Here is a 19,665-nt window from a genome sequence, read left to right as displayed (position 1 = left end):
AAAATACAAAATAAAAGTAGTCATTGGTTTTGAAGTTAAATACTAAATCTTCAGATGAACGTTGGTTAAGCAATTCTGTGTGTCTATGTAGGAATTCAGGGACCTGTGCAGCAGAACTATATTTCATAGCATGGCCTGAGTGATGCCTGGCCAAACTTTTCTATATAGGAAACACAAGTGAAAGGGACAGCTGTAAAATAAAAGTTCAAAGCATGTTGAAAGTAGTTTAAATATCCCGGAACAGTAATTAATCCCAGATTTTAATGTTTGTTTTATGAGTTTTCTGGAACTGACAGAGTGAATAGGACCTCCAGGAAAGAGAAACATTTAAAGACAGATCATCTTCAAACAGAGGCAATTTATTATCTGCCTGTGGAATATTGTTTAAACTTTAAGCAGCTACCTCTCATTGTTCCTTTTAGGCTGCTAACAGTGAATTATCCCAATCTGCATTATAAAGGTTCGAGAAAAAAATATCCACGGTCCCAGAAGATCAGATCATGATTAACTCCTTTTACCTGCCAAAAAAAATCATAGTAAATAGATTAAACTCTTAAAGATTACACATGGCTTCAAAAAAAAACCCCTACAGTGCCAAAATAAGTAGGAAACATTCTCATCTTTGCATTAGTATTTTTTATCTATGCTTATAAGGGTGCAGCTGAAAATATGAAACAAAAGATTCACTACCTGTGCACTACTTTCAGTCCATTGCCCTCCAAAGGTTATTTCAGTCTTTCTTTGAAGTGACCCGATTCTCCTTATTATATATCTTTCCAACCAGATATACTAAACATGGTACCATATGTCTTTCTTTCTACAGAATGGTACATATTTTCAACAGCATAAAGGCCTTATAAGTAGAACCTACCCTTCTAGTGCTGGTGAATTATTACAATGTGATATTGAGTAAAAACCATTTCCAACTATTTTAACCTTGTATTTTGCATAACAATAGCATAACAGTGATACCATTATGCTATTGTTATACCTGGGGCATTCCAGCTAAGAGGTTTACCACAATTTGGATCACCATAACTAAAGGAGTTGTTCAGTAAAAATTAACTTTTAGTATGTTATATAATGCCCTACTTCTAGCAATTTTGCAGTTGGTTTTCATTATTTATTCTTTTATAGACTTTAAACTATTTGCCTTTCTTTACTGCCCCTTACAAGACAGACATAGAGAGAAAGAAAGAAAGAGCGCGAGAGAGAGAGAGATAGAGATAGATAGAGATAGATAGCGAGATAGATAGCTAGATAGATAGACAGACAGACAGAGAGAGAAAAAGAAAGAGCGAGAGAGAGACAGACAGGCAGGCAGGCAGGCAGACAGACAGACAGACAGACAATGGTTTTATACATAAGGGATTCCACACCTTTCATAGTTCAAGGATAGCAATCATTACACTTCTTGGTTTACTGATACAGCTAGAAAAAAAATAAATGTGCTGTTACCTTAAATAAGCTGCATATTATACAACAACTCGACTCTTGTTCTCTATGGGAAATCCTCATTTTGTTTATAATAAAGTGACAAGACAAAAAACAGATATCCAAGTTTGTTGCTCTGGGATTCTGCCTCCTTCTTTCCTCAATAAATTATTTATTCCAGTCAATAATTCTAATTTAATAAAAGCACAGATATGTCACAAACTGCGCAAATTCCCGTAGAATTCCATAGACATGAATTGTATTGACGAGGATCTTTTAATGCCAGACTGATTTAAGTGGTCTGCAAATCTCCACTTTTTTTTTTTTCAGAAACATTTTTCAGATAGCTAAAAAGCACATTTTCCTATGAGAAACTGCAGCTCAAAGTAAAAATAAAATGAATTGTTAACGAGCCTGTCAGATTAAAATTCTCACAATTGAATTGAAACTGTGAGAGATTTCCACACAATTAAGTTTTGGGAAGTAGGGACATGGGGTTAATAATCATTGATAACCCTTTTGGGTCAGACTTTGGTACAAAACACTGTAGGTTCCAAATTTAGGCACCAGAAATTAAATACAGGAAGGTAGATGCGATCTAAGACCTCTCACAGTCACAGTGTTTGTTTTAAAACAATATATTTTGCTGAGTTTTCAATATTTCTTTCATGTAGTTGAAACAATTGTAATTATTAATAAACAAATTGACATTTGAACTTTTATTACATTGATGTGCTTTTTTGTAACCAAAAATATTGCAAATGACCAGACTGTCGTAAACTATTAGATACAAATGTACTTATTTACAATTTCTTTTTCCAGTTATTCTTCAAATATGTTACAACCACAGCCTAGAAAGTATAGCTTATTAGAATAACCATGTTTCTATGATTTTCGTAGAGGAAGAATATTGTTTGGACCCCACCTCAACCCCCCCCCCACCTCAAACCCCCCCCACACACACAATATCAATGTTTTGGGAAATTATTAATTGATTTTATATAGTAATTTGACCATTACATTGTATGTGGTCTGCTATCACATACATTCATAATAGGACAGGGAGAACAATACAATAATTGGAAAATAAAAGTAAAATGTATGCAGAAATATTCAAGATTAAAGGAGAACTATACCCACAAACACTGTATATTGTATATACTGCATATATTGCATAAACCAGTAGAGATGTAGCAAACTGTTCGCCATCGGGTGTTCGCGAACGCGCAAGTTCGCAAACTTTTCGCGTATGTTCGCAATTTGGGTTCGCGTGGCGTTTTTCCGCTGCATTTTTTCTCGGCTTAAAAACGCTGCACAAGCCACACATGGCGTTTTTCAGCAAATCCAGTTTCCATGGTGGTAATAGTGCGAAATAGCAAAAAACGCTGCGTATTTCCGCTAGGTCTGCCAACTGCCTTTGCGGTTTTACGCAACGCTGTGTCAACAAAGTATTTTTCAGATAAATTTTTGCCCTTGATGCCCCTCCTGCATGCCACTGTCCAGGTCGTGGCACCCTTTAAACAACTTTAAAATCAGTTTCCTGGTGAGAAATGGCTTTTCTAGGTTTTAAAGTTTGCCTTCCCATTGAAGTCTATGGGGTTCGCAAAGTTCGCGAATATTCGCGCTTTTTGGCGTAAGTTCGCGAACGCGTTCGCGAACTTTTTTTTTAGGTTCGCTACATCCCTATAAACCAGCTCATATGTAAAACCCTGCTTCATCTAAATGAACCATTTTCATAAAGATATACTTTAGTAGTGCTATTGGGTACTTCTACTGGTACAAAAAATTGCCATTTTAAGAATTAAGGGCCGCCCCCTGGGATCATAGGATTCACAGTGCACACAAACAAGCCAAGGCACACATACATGCTAGGTCCTATCAGCCAACGAATGGACAAAGTTTTGCCTTTTGCTCCCACACTAATTCCTGTTACAGTTAGAGCTGCATTATTTCAGCTGATGAAAAGGGCAATATTTACTGATATATATTCCAGTTTGGTGAAGTTCTTTAATAGGCCACTTAACATAATATAATATAAAAATCTATTGGTTAAGTATTCATTCTGGGTGTATAGTTTTCCTTTAAGTGCTAAGTGTTGATTCATAGCTAGAAAGTTTTTTAAACCACACAACTTAATTCTAAGTAGGTGGCTAACTACAGGCACAAATAGATGGGTAATAAGTGCCGCCATTCACAGTGCATGAGGCTTTAGTTAATGAGTGCCAAGAATGAATCAGATGCCGTTCTAGTGTTCTAATATGAGTAATGTTTTTATTTCAGTGTTGTAGAGGTTAAGGGCATTTTCAAGCGATGGAATGCTAGTGGTAAAGAGTAGCAAGAGAAAAGGGTTTAAGATGTGAAAGATGGCAGTGGATGTGGGTGGTGTGAAAAGATGGTGACTCAGTGATTAATAGAGGAGATCATATTTTTCTACAGGACCAATACAATACATTTGTCAGCTATCAGTCATTGGGTACAGAAATATGTAAAAATACTCAGATGCCACGGCCCTCTAATCTCTTTGAAACATCACGATCAATTACAAGTGTTTGCATATCATGCTTCCATAGAAAAATAAAGTAGAAAAATAACATTGTGATGTTTTATGATAGAAATACAAAACCCAAAGCTTTGGCTTTCATATTATGAAATAACATCTTGCGTGAGTAAGCATTTGCTGTGGAAAAGAAGAATAACTCTTTATCGGAAACTCTATGAAGGTTGCAAGGGGGGCAATGTACAAACCATCAGATGTTTGTAGACCAGCAAAAACAATCTCATATTTGGCTTGACTAACTCTACCTGTAGGAAAAGTTACACCTGTTATTGTCAGCCCTCATACCTTACAGTTTGAGAAGAACTTGCCTAGTCCTTACACCAAATTAAACAACTTGTGATATATGTCTGTTAAAAATGTTGTACCTACATTGAGGTACACACAATGGTTTCTGCAGCCTTCTCTTGTTTGCAATCCCCCCCGCTTGAAAGTGATTGAGGGGCTGCCCCAATGAACCTCTAATGCTTACCTTTTAGATAGAGATCAAGGGTAGTTAAACCCTCTCATATACACATACGTACTTGTTCAGAAATGGCTTCCCCTCGGAGCACTAGGGAGTAGGACAGCTGGTGGTCACTGAATTTCAAGGGGGATTGTGATCAAGTGAAAGAAGAGGAAGCTGAAGAATTGATCATGTGTATCTCAAAGCAGGTACCAGTTTTTGTTTTTTGCAGAAATCACAATGAACAGCTCATTGTAGCCCAACATGGACCAGAAGACAGCAGAAGTGATGTGATCACTTTTGAAAATAATCGGAGTGCCGTTGTCTGTTCAGTTTAGTACAAGAAACCGATAATTGCATTTTTCAAAACTGACTTTACATCCCCTTTTAATTATATTATTATTTTTTGTGGAAAACTTTTTTACCCAGGACTAGCCAAATAATACTAACAAAAAAATAAAATTTCTATAAACAGTTGTAGAATTTTTACTGAAGATCGTGTCTGGCACTTTGTTCAGTCTGCACTAATACAGACGTGGGAAAAATTAGCTGAGTACTTTGTCTATTTGGAAGTTACTGTATTATATTATAATATAAAAGGGGCTAAATCTGACAAGTTTAGATTGAAATGATTTCTAGTGAAGTCACCACAATGTTAAAACTGTCCCAGGGGAAAAAACAGACAAGCCAACACAATAGCAATAATGGATATTTCCCATCTTGATGTTCACCTGAGAGTGACAAGAAAACAAATGAGTTGTCCTTCTGGAAAACCAAAATGAATTTGCTCTGGTCAAATTAAAATTAATTAAAATTATGCAATGTTGCCCTTGTGTTATGTTTAACAGTGAGGTTGTTATGATTTAAGGCTACAATTAGTTCTAGTGTTGGAAAGAGAAGCCCCGTAATGGAGACAGGACGTTTTAATAATCCTGGTTATAAACATAATATGCATCATCTTTAGGGACTCACAAACACATTGTAATTAACTTTTACAACCAAAATCAATCAGATTGCATTAGCATATTGCAAAAAGAAAAAAATATATAATTTGCATGATTGAAAATAGCTTCTGAAAATGACAGGACATAGATTCTTTCAAAATAGAATTTTACCTTGTTTATATTTTATCAGTAGCTCTACAAAGATCATCATCGATTAATGCATATATTACTTTTTAAGTCTGTTCTCAAATCACTTTTATTTTCCTTGATTTTCCATAGTACTCAGCTGTTAAGCAAACACTTTCTGCATATTTCTTGGCTGCCCACTTGCCACTGCTAAAGGCTAATGGCACATAGAGCATTTTGACTGTCATTTTTTTCAGCCTGAATATAATGGAGGTCAAAACGCCCTTGATTGAGCATTTCGAAACTGTTAAGGTGGCCATACATGCTAAGATCTGCTAAGCGAGTGGATCTTCTCTCGATATCCCCACCCACGGGTCGGCAAAATCGGGCTAAATCCAGTTTTTCCAGTTAGATTGTAAGCTTTTTCATGAGGGTTTTCAATGTGTGTTCTATGAAACACCCATTTATTGTACAGAGCTGCAGAGTATATTTGGCATATTTTTAGTTTGTGCTAATAATTAACTTTTATAGGGTTATTAATCAAAACCTATATTTGTGTAATTCTGGAAAATTGCCGCCCGCATAAAAAAAATTGTTGCTCGTGTTAAAATAATGACGCGCATCAAAAACAAATTTCCCGCGTGTCATTTTTTTGACGTGCAACATTTTTGCCACTTTGCGAATCTTTTGTAAGATTCCCGAATTTTTCCGAATTCCTTAATTGTGTTTTACTCTGAAAGAAATTTAAAAAAACTCCAAAAACTCGGACTGACTAAATTGTCTACATTTTGCCTGGGACTTTTACAGGACCTTGCAGGATGTCACAATTTTACATTCAAGTTTTTTTAAATTTTTTTTGCTTCAAACAATGGAAAAAATATATGAACTTTGATAAATAACCCCCTAAATCTAAGGGGTATATTTATCATGCTGTGTAAAAAGTGGAGTGAAGCATTACCAGTGATGTTGCCCAGGGTGACCAATCAGCAATTAGATTTCAACAGAAAACCAAAGCATTTGATTGGCTGCTATGAGCAACAGCACCGGTAATGTTTTACTTCACTTTTTACATAGTATGATAAATATACCCATAAGGGGCCGATTCATTAAAATACGACTTCAAATCCCAAATAGGAAAAATTCGGATTGGATACAATAATTTCTGAAGATCGTGACTTTTTCGTATCTTGCGCAATTTTTTTGTATTCAATGATCGTAAACGGCGGGAAAACCTTTCCAACTTTGATCCTTCTGTTCATGATTTTGGAAGCCTCCCATAGGAATCAATGGCACTCTGCAGCTCCAACCTGGCCCAAGGAAAGTCTCCCATAGGGCTCAATGGCACTCTGCAGCTCCAACCTGGCCCAAGGAAAGTCTCCCATAGGGCTCAATGGCACTCTGCAGCTCCAACCTGGCCCAAGGAAAGTCTCCCATAGGGCTCAATGGCACTCTGCAGCTCCAACCTGGCCCAAGGAAAGTCTCCCATAGGGTTCAATGGCACTCTGCAGCTCCAACCTGGCCCAAGGAAAGTCTCCCATAGGGTTCAATGGCACTCTGCAGCTCCAACCTGGCCCAAGGAAAGTCTCCCATAGGGCTCAATGGCACTCTGCAGCTCCAACCCGGCCCAAGGAAAGTCTCCCATAGGGCTCAATGGCACTCTGCAGCTCCAACCCGGCCCAAGGAAAGTCTCCCATAGGACTCAATGGCACTGTGCAGCTCCAACCTGGCCCAAGGAAAGTCTCCCATAGGAATCAATGGCACTGTGCAGCTCCAACCTGGCCCAAGGAAAGTCTCCCATAGGGCTCAATGGCACTCTGCAGCTCCAACCTGGCCCAAGGAAAGTCTCCCATAGGGCTCAATGGCACTCTGCAGCTCCAACCTGGCCCAAGGTAAGTCACGATACCGAAGCTTGAATGAATCAGAAACTTTCATACTCGGCGCGACAATCCTAATTTGGCGATGAAAAATTTGCACAAGATACGAAAAAGTCACGACGGCGACGAAATTGTCGCAAAAATAATGATCATTGCAAAAAAACAGCATTCAGACACATTTGGAGCGTTCGTGGATTGATAAATCTCCCCCTAAGTGTAAAATAAAAAATCTAGGTGTAAAATTGTTACTGGCCTGTACTGAAATTAAATTAGATTAGATTTCAACAGAAAACCAAAGCATTTGATTGGCTGCTATGAGCAACAGCACCGGTAATGTTTTACTTCACTTTTTACATAGTATGATAAATATACCCATAAGGGGCCGATTCATTAAAATACGACTTCAAATCCCAAATAGGAAAAATTCGGATTGGATACAATAATTTCTGAAGATCGCGACTTTTTCGTATCTTGCGCAATTTTTTTGTATTCAATGATCGTAAACGGCGGGAAAACCTTTCCAACTTTGATCCTTCTGTTCATGATTTTGGAAGCCTCCCATAGGAATCAATGGCACTCTGCAGCTCCAACCTGGCCCAAGGAAAGTCTCCCATAGGGCTCAATGGCACTCTGCAGCTCCAACCTGGCCCAAGGAAAGTCTCCCATAGGGCTCAATGGCACTCTGCAGCTCCAACCTGGCCCAAGGAAAGTCTCCCATAGGGCTCAATGGCACTCTGCAGCTCCAACCTGGCCCAAGGAAAGTCTCCCATAGGGCTCAATGGCACTCTGCAGCTCCAACCTGGCCCAAGGAAAGTCTCCCATAGGGTTCAATGGCACTCTGCAGCTCCAACCTGGCCCAAGGAAAGTCTCCCATAGGGTTCAATGGCACTCTGCAGCTCCAACCTGGCCCAAGGAAAGTCTCCCATAGGGCTCAATGGCACTCTGCAGCTCCTACCCGGCCCAAGGAAAGTCTCCCATAGGGCTCAATGGCACTCTGCAGCTCCAACCTGGCCCAAGGAAAGTCTCCCATAGGACTCAATGGCACTCTGCAGCTCCAACCTGGCCCAAGGAAAGTCTCCCATAGGAATCAATGGCACTCTGCAGCTCCAACCTGGCCCAAGGAAAGTCTCCCATAGGGCTCAATGGCACTCTGCAGCTCCAACCTGGCCCAAGGAAAGTCTCCCATAGGGCTCAATGGCACTCTGCAGCTCCAACCTGGCCCAAGGTAAGTCACGATACCGAAGCTTGAATGAATCAGAAACTTTCATACTCGGCGCGACAATCCGAATTTGGCGATGAAAAATTTGCACAAGATACGAAAAAGTCACGACGGCGACGAAATTGTCGCAAAAATAATGATCATTGCAAAAAAACAGCATTCAGACACATTTGGAGCGTTCGTGGATTGATAAATCTCCCCCTAAGTGTAAAATAAAAAATCTAGGTGTAAAATTGTTACTGGCCTGTACTGAAAGAGAATATGTTAAGACAATATTTGTTTTTGATGTTCATTAAGTAGCATTTTACAAAGATTTTTTAACAAAAAAAAGTTAAACTGGTAACAAATAACTATGGTGTAGTTTGTGTTCAAGTGATTATGATTTTTAAGTTTGCAACAATCTCCTTCTTGATTTGTGGGATAAATCATTTTCTATGTCATTGTCTTGAGAATGTCTTCATTATTATTTTTGTGAACTTGTATTAGAACATTTTCAATATGAGCTGTTTATTATTGTTTAACATATGGCTGATATTGAGATCCTGGCACACTGTATGTGCACTTTAATGAAATATTTACTTTAGTTTCCCAAACACTTAAATGTTATTCTGTTGGCAAAGTAACAATAAAATTAACTTCATCCAAAAAAGCAATGCAGGAAAAAAAAAAAACAAATTGGATAATGATTTTGTTTTTCATACTGCGTTGTCATTTGGGAATAGATTGTTTTAGGGTTTTTTCACTACATACTCTAACCACTGAAAACACTAGAATACAAAATACAGTGTACATTCCTATTAAAGTTATGGTGTTATTTTTGATTTAGCATTAATGATAAGCAGATTTTTTTGCCAGGCATGGATTTGCAGTGACTTTCCACATTTCACCATTGGTGAACTGTTTTGTGAAACTTCTGCGACAATTAGTTGTGAAAAATAATTGTTGCACATCAATAAAAATCATGGGAGTGTCAAAATAGATGTGGTCATGTCAAATTGGGTGTGGCCGAGTCAAAATAGGCGTGGTCGCTCCAAATGAGTGCAGTAACGTAAAAATGGGTGCAGTTGCATGAAAACAGGTGCGGTCATGTAAAAAAAAAGTCACACACAACAAAAAAAAAGCACGTGTGCAGCACACGTTTTGCAAATTTTTCAGTTTTCGAAACAGTACAGATTTGATCATCACTATTTAGCACCATCATCTTTTGCAGAGATTTACAAAGATTACACATCATTATTATCAGTCCCAGCCTTTGTGGAGCTTATAGCCTAAGGTCCCTATCACATTCATACACATTATGGCCAATTTTTATTAAGAACTAGCAATGAGCAAATTTTTTTGCCAGGCATGGATTTGCAGCAAATTTCCGCATTTGGCAAATTGTTTTGCAAAGCTTCCAAGAAAATTCACTGGCCAGAAAGTTGCCTTGTGTCAAATTGGGCGTGGTCATGTAAAAAAAAAGATGTGTGTGGCAAAAAATAAAGACGCGGAGGCCAAAAAAGAGACGTGGGCAACACAAAAGTTTAAGGGGGTTATTATTTTTCCGCAATTCACTTTTTTGCATTAATAATCATCATTTTAACTATTACGAGTTTTTCAAATTTTTCTAAATGATGGAAGAATTGTGATTTCACTGTTCTATGGTTTTATCTGATCATGTTTTTTTCATTCAATTTGTTTTTAATAAAAAAGGTAACATTCAAATTTTTATTTTAAATTCTAGGTTGCACAAGTTAACAAGCCTAGTGATGAGCAAATTGCCGCAAAGCAATTTGCCGAATTGTGGAAATCTATGCCTGGCAAAAAAAAAAAAAACAGCAGTTTATGGGTGTTTAAGTGTAACACCCTTACAACCCTTACAGTATTTTATATTTATGTTGCAGGGAGACTAAATAGAAAGACAAAGAATGTGTCTACAATTTAGAAATGAAAGATATTTTATTTGCTGTTATAAACCAGCAACATCGGCAAAAGTGCATATACTTCCTAACCCCTCCTCATCCCTGAAACCTTTGAAATAGATCCAGTTTGCACATATATGCTTAAATTGCACATCAGTCAGAACCCCAATGGGACCTCTAAATTGCCAGGGGTTCCCAGTAGCCACAAACTCTGCTGGTAGAATAAACTCTGCTGGATAGTAAGTGCTGAAATTATGGTCTTAATAATAAACTGCTGTAAAATATTATGATATCACTGATTTAATATATGAATTTCTAAGAAATATGACATTCTGGCAGTTCTAAGCCAGTGTGTGCCTTTAAGTATAAGACTGGTTCTTGGCTTTAGCATTGACTATAGTAACACACAGTGGTATATATATTATTTATGCCAGTTATGTTTCCACTGCTTTTAATATGAATTTATACAAAATGATCCAAATAGGCCCATAACATACCATACTGCAACCAACTTACACATTTATATCTGCGATCTTTACATCAAAATGTCCCTGCCACTCACTGAATCCATTCATGCTCTTTGCCAAAGTTAAAGGTTCCTTTATACTGGTTGTGGGTGTTTTTTCAGTAGGTATCACTGTCACTTAAAGATCAGCATAGTCTATTCATCCAGCAAGTCTACCTTTCTTGCAGTATGAGCATATAGTTACTGAATAACAAATGTATATAGGTATGAAGAGGGTTTATTGCCAGACTGACACAATTTCCTTTTTTTTTTCAGAAATACATTATAATGTTCTGTTATATATTTTTTATCAATTAATTTTATAACACCTTAATTTTCTAGCCGTGTAATAATTGTAATTCATTTTAATGATTTTTAGTTTTCAATGATTTAATTTAATTTTACAATATTTTATAATAGTCATTCGTGTGCATACAGATATTTTTTTGGGGGGATGGGGGGTATAATAATAATAATACTAGTGATGAGTGAATCTGTCCCATTTCGCTTCGCTGAAAAATGAATAGATCTTTAAAAAGATTTGCAAAATAGCGAAAAATTCGTGAAACGCCAAAAATGTTTTGTGCCCAAAATAATTGTAACATGTCTAATTTTTCTGACGTGCACTTCACTGTTTTGGCAGGTGCATAAAAAGAACAACACTCACCCCATATTTTTTGACGCACTGCATTTTTTTTTGACAGGGGCGAAAAAATTTTTTTTTACGCGGGCGACAATTATTTGCACGTTACGCAAACAGAAATCTGCCAATGGCGAAACACGGAAATTGCCTCAAAACCATGCCTGCCAAATTATATCTCCCATCACTAATTAATACCCCATGTCAGTATTAGGAAAAAGGGGAGGAAAAAACACACAACACTATTTTTTTTAATTATTCTCATTAATTCATGCAAATTTTGCAAACCCTAGAAGTATTGAGTGACTTATCTGTAACCTAGAAGAAACATTTTTAAATGTGTGCCAATGTGCAGTGCATGCAATAAAACTCATTCTGTGAAAAATTCTAACTAAAATAGATAGTTCTCTGATATCAGAACTGAACCTATGTGCTACTTATATCCTGGGCTAACTGTTATAGAGCTATGCAATAAACAATACCTCAAAAGTTAGTTATTAAGTCTCTTTCTTCTTACTGTTAGATCTGCAAATTAAAAATGATGAAATTAAATATTTATATTATCATTGAGGAATAAATACAGGATCATATTTGGGAAGGCCATCGTCATGCGGTGCCCATTAAGTTATTAAAACTTATTACAAATACTCTGAGGATAAAAAATGATCCGCAGCAATACTAGACTTTGTAGACTCTCTAGAGACCATCCTTATTGATTTAAATGAGCTGTGAGTTAATTAAAACAAGGAAGGAAACCTGTTGAATAATTAACAATCCATTTGCCTAAAATCAATAATCTAATTGCCACACCTAGTGTTCAGCTAGTGTTTCAGATATCGAAAACCACTTATATCTGTTTGTTAACATGGTGATTGGTGGATTATTTGGTCACTGAGCGTGGGTTGTAAAGTGCTAATTTACTGAGTAATCAATTAAATCTTTTTTTTTTCCCTTCCTGTTACAGATAGGGACCAGGGAATGCACAGATAGTTTTTAGCCTACTTCACATAAACACTTACACCGGCTTTGTTATAACCCTGTCTAATATATAAGACTTGATTTCATAACTTAATAAAGCTGTAAATGTTGTCTGTGCCATAATGGAAATAACACATTTTATTATGCCACTTCTGTTGTCATGTTCTCTCTCCTGTCTTCTTGTGCCAGTAAAATACATGGTATACAATACAACATGTGAATAAGAGAAGGCTGCATTAAGGACCAGTTGTGTTCAGGACAATACGCTAGGACACAATACAACCTGCTTTTATTCAAGGAGCATATCACTCACATATTTTATCCTTATCCCTGCACTTTAATGAATTACTGACCTGTTGAATGGATGTTTGGTGGATGTGTAGGTGTTCGAGTGGCCTTTCATATGATTGCATTATACTGAACTTTGACTACAAGCAATAAGCCACTTTATACCACATCTATTGAAGTGATCTGACAATACCATCAATGTCACATTCCAACACACAATACAAGCATATTGCTGGTCTGCGGTTAACACAATCACCTCTCAGTAAAATAAAGAATATTTCAGAGACTGTTTTTAATAAAGTATTTAAGAGTTTTTCATGACTAGAAAAGCTTTTTTTCTCTTTTTTTATCTGTGTAGAAAATACTGCCAAAGTGTTCCTGCCATATCTATTTGCCTCCTTAGTAGCATTGTGCCTTTAATGGTATGCGCATTATTGCTTTTTCCACTGTATTCCTGAAGTTTAACCCTTTGAACATATAAAAAAAAAATATCAGAAGGCACCGCCGTGGACATTAAGTGCACATAAAAACAATTCATGATAATCTTTTCAAATTAGCACTGCAAAACCCTCGAAATCCTCATTAGGTGCACAGCTAAGATTTATCAGATCTCATTTGCCTAATATGGGGCCTAACTTTAGGCATTTCGCCCTTCCGGTAGGGGGTAAGAAGGAATAGAAAGAGGTCTTTTGTCAAAGCTGTACAGGCTCACTAATTTGCTCCACCTAATACAATTACAAATGAGCAAAGCTTTCCGCACACTGCCTTTATAGGTTATAATAACCTTGGAACCCCATAACCTCCCGCTAGCTGAATTAATCAGACCATATTAATATTTCTTCTTACTTTCTTTTAACTGGTTCTTCTCTTAATTAAAGGGGGGCAAAGATGTAAATAGGTTAGGCATCTAGAAACGTTGCATCGAGTTATAAACAAGGCTCATTAAAAAGATGGATGTGCCGGCAGATTGTGAAAATTGCTTACTCCGCAAGTGCGCATTTTATAATTTCCTGATGACTAAAAGGGCTAATGCCAGCCTCGTTTTTTCCCATTTCCTCTACGTTTATGAAAGATGGTAATTTTTCGAACGCAGGGGGGGAAAAAGGCAAAACAGAGCAACCTATTAATCAAAGAGAATAAAGGTCATTCATATGGCAACAATATTCTTTTCCACCAATCAAAAAGAATAAAGAAAGTTCAACAATAGAAACAAACATTCAAAAGGAAAATGAAATAAATAAGTGATTACCAGCGCCCACATCTTGTATTAGTTATAATATGTGAACTAGCAAAAATCATAGCAGGCCTATTGAATTAACAACACAACACTCATGTTTTATTAGTGTGTGACTGCAAACTCTTTGGGTTTCCATGTTTTGTATTATCAACTTAATAACTTTGTAATTATGTTCAGAGTCACAACAATAGAGACAGCAGATCTCATAGATTAAGAGGGTTCCGCAAGGATCCCGACTTACATGCAGTTGCAAGTTTGCCTCAGGCTACAGTTACACCTCTGATCCTACTGCACGCCACATCTAATAGGGTCAGAATCAATAGATAATATATAATGCATTGGGCAAGATTTAACAGAATGATAAATACCTTCCATAAGTTATCGAGGGAAAACGTCACTGGAATTTGGAGGGGGAATATGAAGATACATTAAATTGCATACCTTTATCTTTTTATGCAATTAATTCCTTTTTTTTAATGGAAATGTAGTAGGCAGGAACTTATTAACCAACTATTTAAGGGAAAACTTTCCCCCAGCATAAATATTTATCCAACAGATAGATTGAATCATATTAAGTGGCCTATATATCAGTAAATATTGGGCTTTTACAACCTTTACCTTGAGCCACCATTTTGTTATGGCCTGGGTACTCCCTCAGAGATCACCTGACAGGAAGGACAGGAAGAACTGTGGGAGTTAAAGACTTTGTCCATTAATTGGCCGATGTGACCTAACATGTATGTGTGCAGTTGGTTTGACTCCGTGAATCATTTGATCCCAAGGGGTGGCTCTTAACACTTAAAATGGCAATTTTCTATTTAGGACTACCCAATGGCACATACTAATAAAAAAGTATATTTTTATGAAAATGGTTTATTTAGATGAAGCAGGGTTTTACATATGAGCTGTTTTATGCAATATATTTTTATAGAGACCTACTTTGTTAGGGGGTATAGTTTTCCTTTTAAAACAAAGTAATGTGGAAAAGTATTTGGATCGATACAGAAAACGGCATTGTGTAAAATGAATGTTTACACAGTTCCTTTTAAGGCCCTTTTTGGGCAGGGTGTAAGCGTTTAGCAATACATGAATATGCTGAACTCTAACACCCATTGAAAAAGGTAAATTTGGCTTCTCAGATTGAGTCAATTCTTAAAATTTAAATTGACTAATGATCTGCATTCAAAAGGGCATCAAGTAATTAAAAAGATTCCTGACAGTCAGGCAAAAACTCAATAAAATCTCAAAAAATATTGAACTGCTGAATCCCTGTGTATTCCCTAGTTCTATAGTTTGTAAATCTGCTTTACAGTTTTTATTAGGTATAAGAAGAAAGAAATTCTATAAAAAAAACAGCACTTACCTGTATTCCTAGTGAAACCTAATATTAGCTTTGTGTATTTTATTGTTTCTTGTTCTATGAAATCTCTCGACTAGTTCCTGTGCAATACACATACATTATATAATAAGTACTTAGTACGTTATTTTCAGTTTTCATATTTTGTGCTTTTACAGTATATAAAAGCTGAAAGAATGTTGAAATTGTATTTAAAAGGATGAATCATGTGCGTTTTTGTTGAAATAACCAAATGCCTGTGCTGCATTATTACATGAAATACCACCAGTAACTTAATATTATGATGGTAATGATACAAATGATCGTTATCTTTTATTTTTGGAGAACGCTGTTGCACTGTACAGTAGGAATTATTCAAACAGTGCATGTGCTTGTAACAATATGTAAAACAATAAATAAAAACAATTTATACTGAAAGATATATGTTAACGCCATATATATATATATATATATATATATATATACACATACATACAGTGTAGGCCAGAAAATATGAAAAAGCTCATACAGGTGTACCCATAAAGACGTATTTTATATCCCCCAGACTATATATTGACCCAAGACCCAGCTGGGTGAGTATAATGCTTATGTTTACACTGCAAGCTGTAATATGGATATTGCAATATGGATATTGGACAGGTAATGTGAAGTTAAATGCAGGAATGTGTAGAGTGCAGGAACCAGGTCCAGTCCATTGGATCCTAATAAGAGTTGGCCCATTCCCTTCCTGCCTTCCACCTAACCTCAGATGATATACTTGCTTAAAATTACATAGATCTCTTGTTTTAGGACAAATAGTGGGTTAAAGTACAGGTACTGCCAATACTTTGGGGCCCCATCTTTTTACAATAGCCAATTAACTGGCAGGTTAATTGGCTATGTAAAAATTGACTCAATTGTGTCCAGGTATAATATCTTTTATTGGGATCTAGGGTTTTCCAGATAAAGCATCTTTTCGTAATTTTGGTCACCATAACATGTCTGCTAAAAAAAACATTTAAAAAATAATTGTTTTGCCACCAATATGAATTCATGCAGCTTTAATTACCATCAAGTGCAATTATTACAGAGAAAAAGGAAATCTTATCTAAATACAGGTATGGGACCAGTTATCCAGAATGCTCGGGACCTGGGGTTTTCTGGATTAGGGGTCTTTCTGTAATTTAGACCTCCATACCTTAAGTCTGCTAAAAATCATTAAAACATTAATCATATCTTGATTAGAATCAAGTGCAAAGTAATGTTTAATTTTTACAAAACAAAAATAAATAATTTGTAAAAATGTGATTTTATTTTGTTCAAATGGAGCCCATGGGAGATGTCCTTCCCATATCTGGAGCACTCTGGATAATGGGTTTCTGGATAATGGACCCCATACGTGTAGTGATGAGTTAATTTTTTGCCAGGCATGGATTCGCAACAAATTTCCACATTTCACCAACTTCCGAGAAAATCTGATGCCAAAAAATTTGGGCGACAAAAAAGTCGCACAACAAACTCGTTTTGCGGGTTTTTCACCATTTCGCAAATTTTTCGGCAAAGCGAAATGGGACAAATTCGCTCATCGCTACATACTATATTTGAATTAGAAATCCCATACTTGCATTTGTGTAAATTTGGTAGGTATAATAGATGGAAAGCCCCACATGGAAGGGACTCATTTGAATGATTAACCAATACAAATGCAAAGCATGTTAGTTTAAATAAATTAGGAACAATATTAAAAACAAATAAAATGACTGCAATTTTAAGCAGTTATTATAGCCACGGTGTATTGCAAAGTCACAAGTCAATGAAGGAAGTGCAAAACATAGCCTTTTCCCTAAATAATAGTAGAGTACAAACAGGAAATATTTGAATGAAAAGTCTATAAAGGTTAACAATATATCTGGCCTTTAAACCACAGCCAGTGGATAAACACAGATACAAGCTGCATCACTTGTAATTTTTCAGCACAGATTATAATTTAAAGGAGTGAGTCCCGCCCTAATGGACAAGCTAAAGTATGGTTTTCATCAGCTGATGCCAACTTTCAAGCACCCAGTCGTATGCTATAACTGATAGTGGAACAGCAACTGTCTCTAAAAGACAAAAAGACACCGCTCATTATGGCATTGCTGGTTCTCTCCTCCACCCGCCTCTAATGTGTTCTGTGCTGCCACCATTCCCTTCACTTCTTTTGTAAAAATAACAATATGAAGAAGCAGAAAGTGGAATATGAGGACACTACTGTCAAGATAAGGGAGGGTTACTGTGCATATATTAGCATATCCCATATTAGAGCGCCCATACCTGGATTCTGTCAGCCATGCCAGCTTATTAATGTATTCACAAAATGCATGTGTTCTGTGCAGTCCTAATCTATTTAGGAGCTAGAAAGAATTACAAAAATGCATTTTCATAGTAAAGCCTGGTTGAATTATAATTATCAACACAGACAAAATGCTGCTGATATTTGTATCAGAATGGGAACAGAGGAATACTGCATCTCTTCTCTAAATGTATTGCTTTTTTTCTAACTTGTGCTACTCAAACTGTGAGGCCATCCCTAATTGCGAGGCTTGTGTATAATTCTCGTCAGGCTCAACGGGACAATATGCTCTCAAATAAAGCTCTGATAGAGTCCCAGTTATTATTACTATTATTTTTTGTTCTAGAATTAAGCATTCCCTTCCAGTTATATTGGTAACTAATATTTTGATGGTAATGGTAATATATGCAGACAGCTAAGCATATACAGGTATAGGATCCCTTATCCGGAAACCCATTATCCAGAAAGCTCCGAATTACGGAAAGCCTGTCTCCCATAGACTCCATTTTAATCAAATAATTCAGAATTTTAAAACTAATTTCCTTTTTCTCTGTAGTAATAAACCAGTATCTTGTAATTGATCCCAACTAAGATATAAATAATCCTTATTGGATGCAAAACAATCCTATTGGGTTTAATTAATGGTTTATTGATTTTTTGGTAGACTTAAGGTACGGAGATCCAAATTACGGAAAGACCCCTTATCCGGAATACCCTTGGTCCCGAGCATTCTGGATAATGGGTCCTATACCTGTACTGAATATATAGATGTGTAATTTAATTTATGTCAAAATATGGTGTATAAGTTGGTGTACCAAAAAGAGCAGAGAGGTGCAAGTGGACACTCCTGGTACCTTCCAACCAGTGTCATATGCCAAAAAAAACGAAAAACAGACCACTTGCAATTAAATAACCGAAAGTGCGTTTATTCCATATGTTTCAGACACCATGAACACCCAAGGTGTTTTTTGGCATATAAATTAAACTATATACTGTTGTTGCCCTTACTTTTAAATTTATGCCATGCATTGCAATCATAGAAATAAACCACTGGAAAAAATAATCAAAATAAAGGGGCTCATTTATAAACACTGGGCAAATATGCCCATGGGTAGAGCACCCAATAAATGATAGGCTATTTTTAGCCAACTGCACGTAGAACAATGAATGCAACAGTTTAATTGGTTGCCATGAGTTACTGCCCACAGGCAAATTCGCCCAGTGTTGACAAATTAACCCCTTGGATTTTTAATTTTTTTAAGAAATGGTAGATTCACTGGTGGCAGTGAGCCACTTTGCTAGGCACCCTCTAGCGAATCTAATTGTTAATAGTGACTTTTTTTTTTTTAAAACTGCAGCAAAAATTTGCCACGAGAAATTCACAGGGAAAAAAAAGTTGTGGTTGCATCAAAAAAAGTCTCGGGCATCAAAAAAGTCTTACAGTAGCCACATTTTGTGAATTTTTCATTATTTCGGGAATTTATCAGCAGTTTCACAAATTTTTAACTGAAGCTAACCTTATACCCAGGCCACACTCCTTATCCATGAAAAATGCACCAGTCTGTAGCGATGAGCACGTATTTTTACCAAGTATGGATTTACAGTGAAGTCGGCAAATATTTTCGGAGAAACTGTTGAAAAATTAGCTGCAAAAATGTTCAGACACTCATAGACCACAATGTATTCTGCACAAAAAGTAAGAAAGTAGCCAAAAAAATTGCAGAGAAAAAGTTTCCACAAAAAACACCTATAGACTCCAAAGTATTTTACATGGAAAATGTTGCAGCAAAAAAACACACTCCTAATCTAAAGTGACTCAAGGGATGTCTGGGTAGGTAGAAGAACATGAAGG

Source organism: Xenopus tropicalis, chromosome 3 (genome assembly GCF_000004195.4).
Source record: "Xenopus tropicalis strain Nigerian chromosome 3, UCB_Xtro_10.0, whole genome shotgun sequence".
In the NCBI taxonomy this organism is placed as follows: Eukaryota; Metazoa; Chordata; class Amphibia; order Anura; family Pipidae; genus Xenopus; species Xenopus tropicalis.
The sequence above is the reverse complement of the archived record's forward strand: the minus strand, read 5'-3'. Positions refer to the sequence as shown.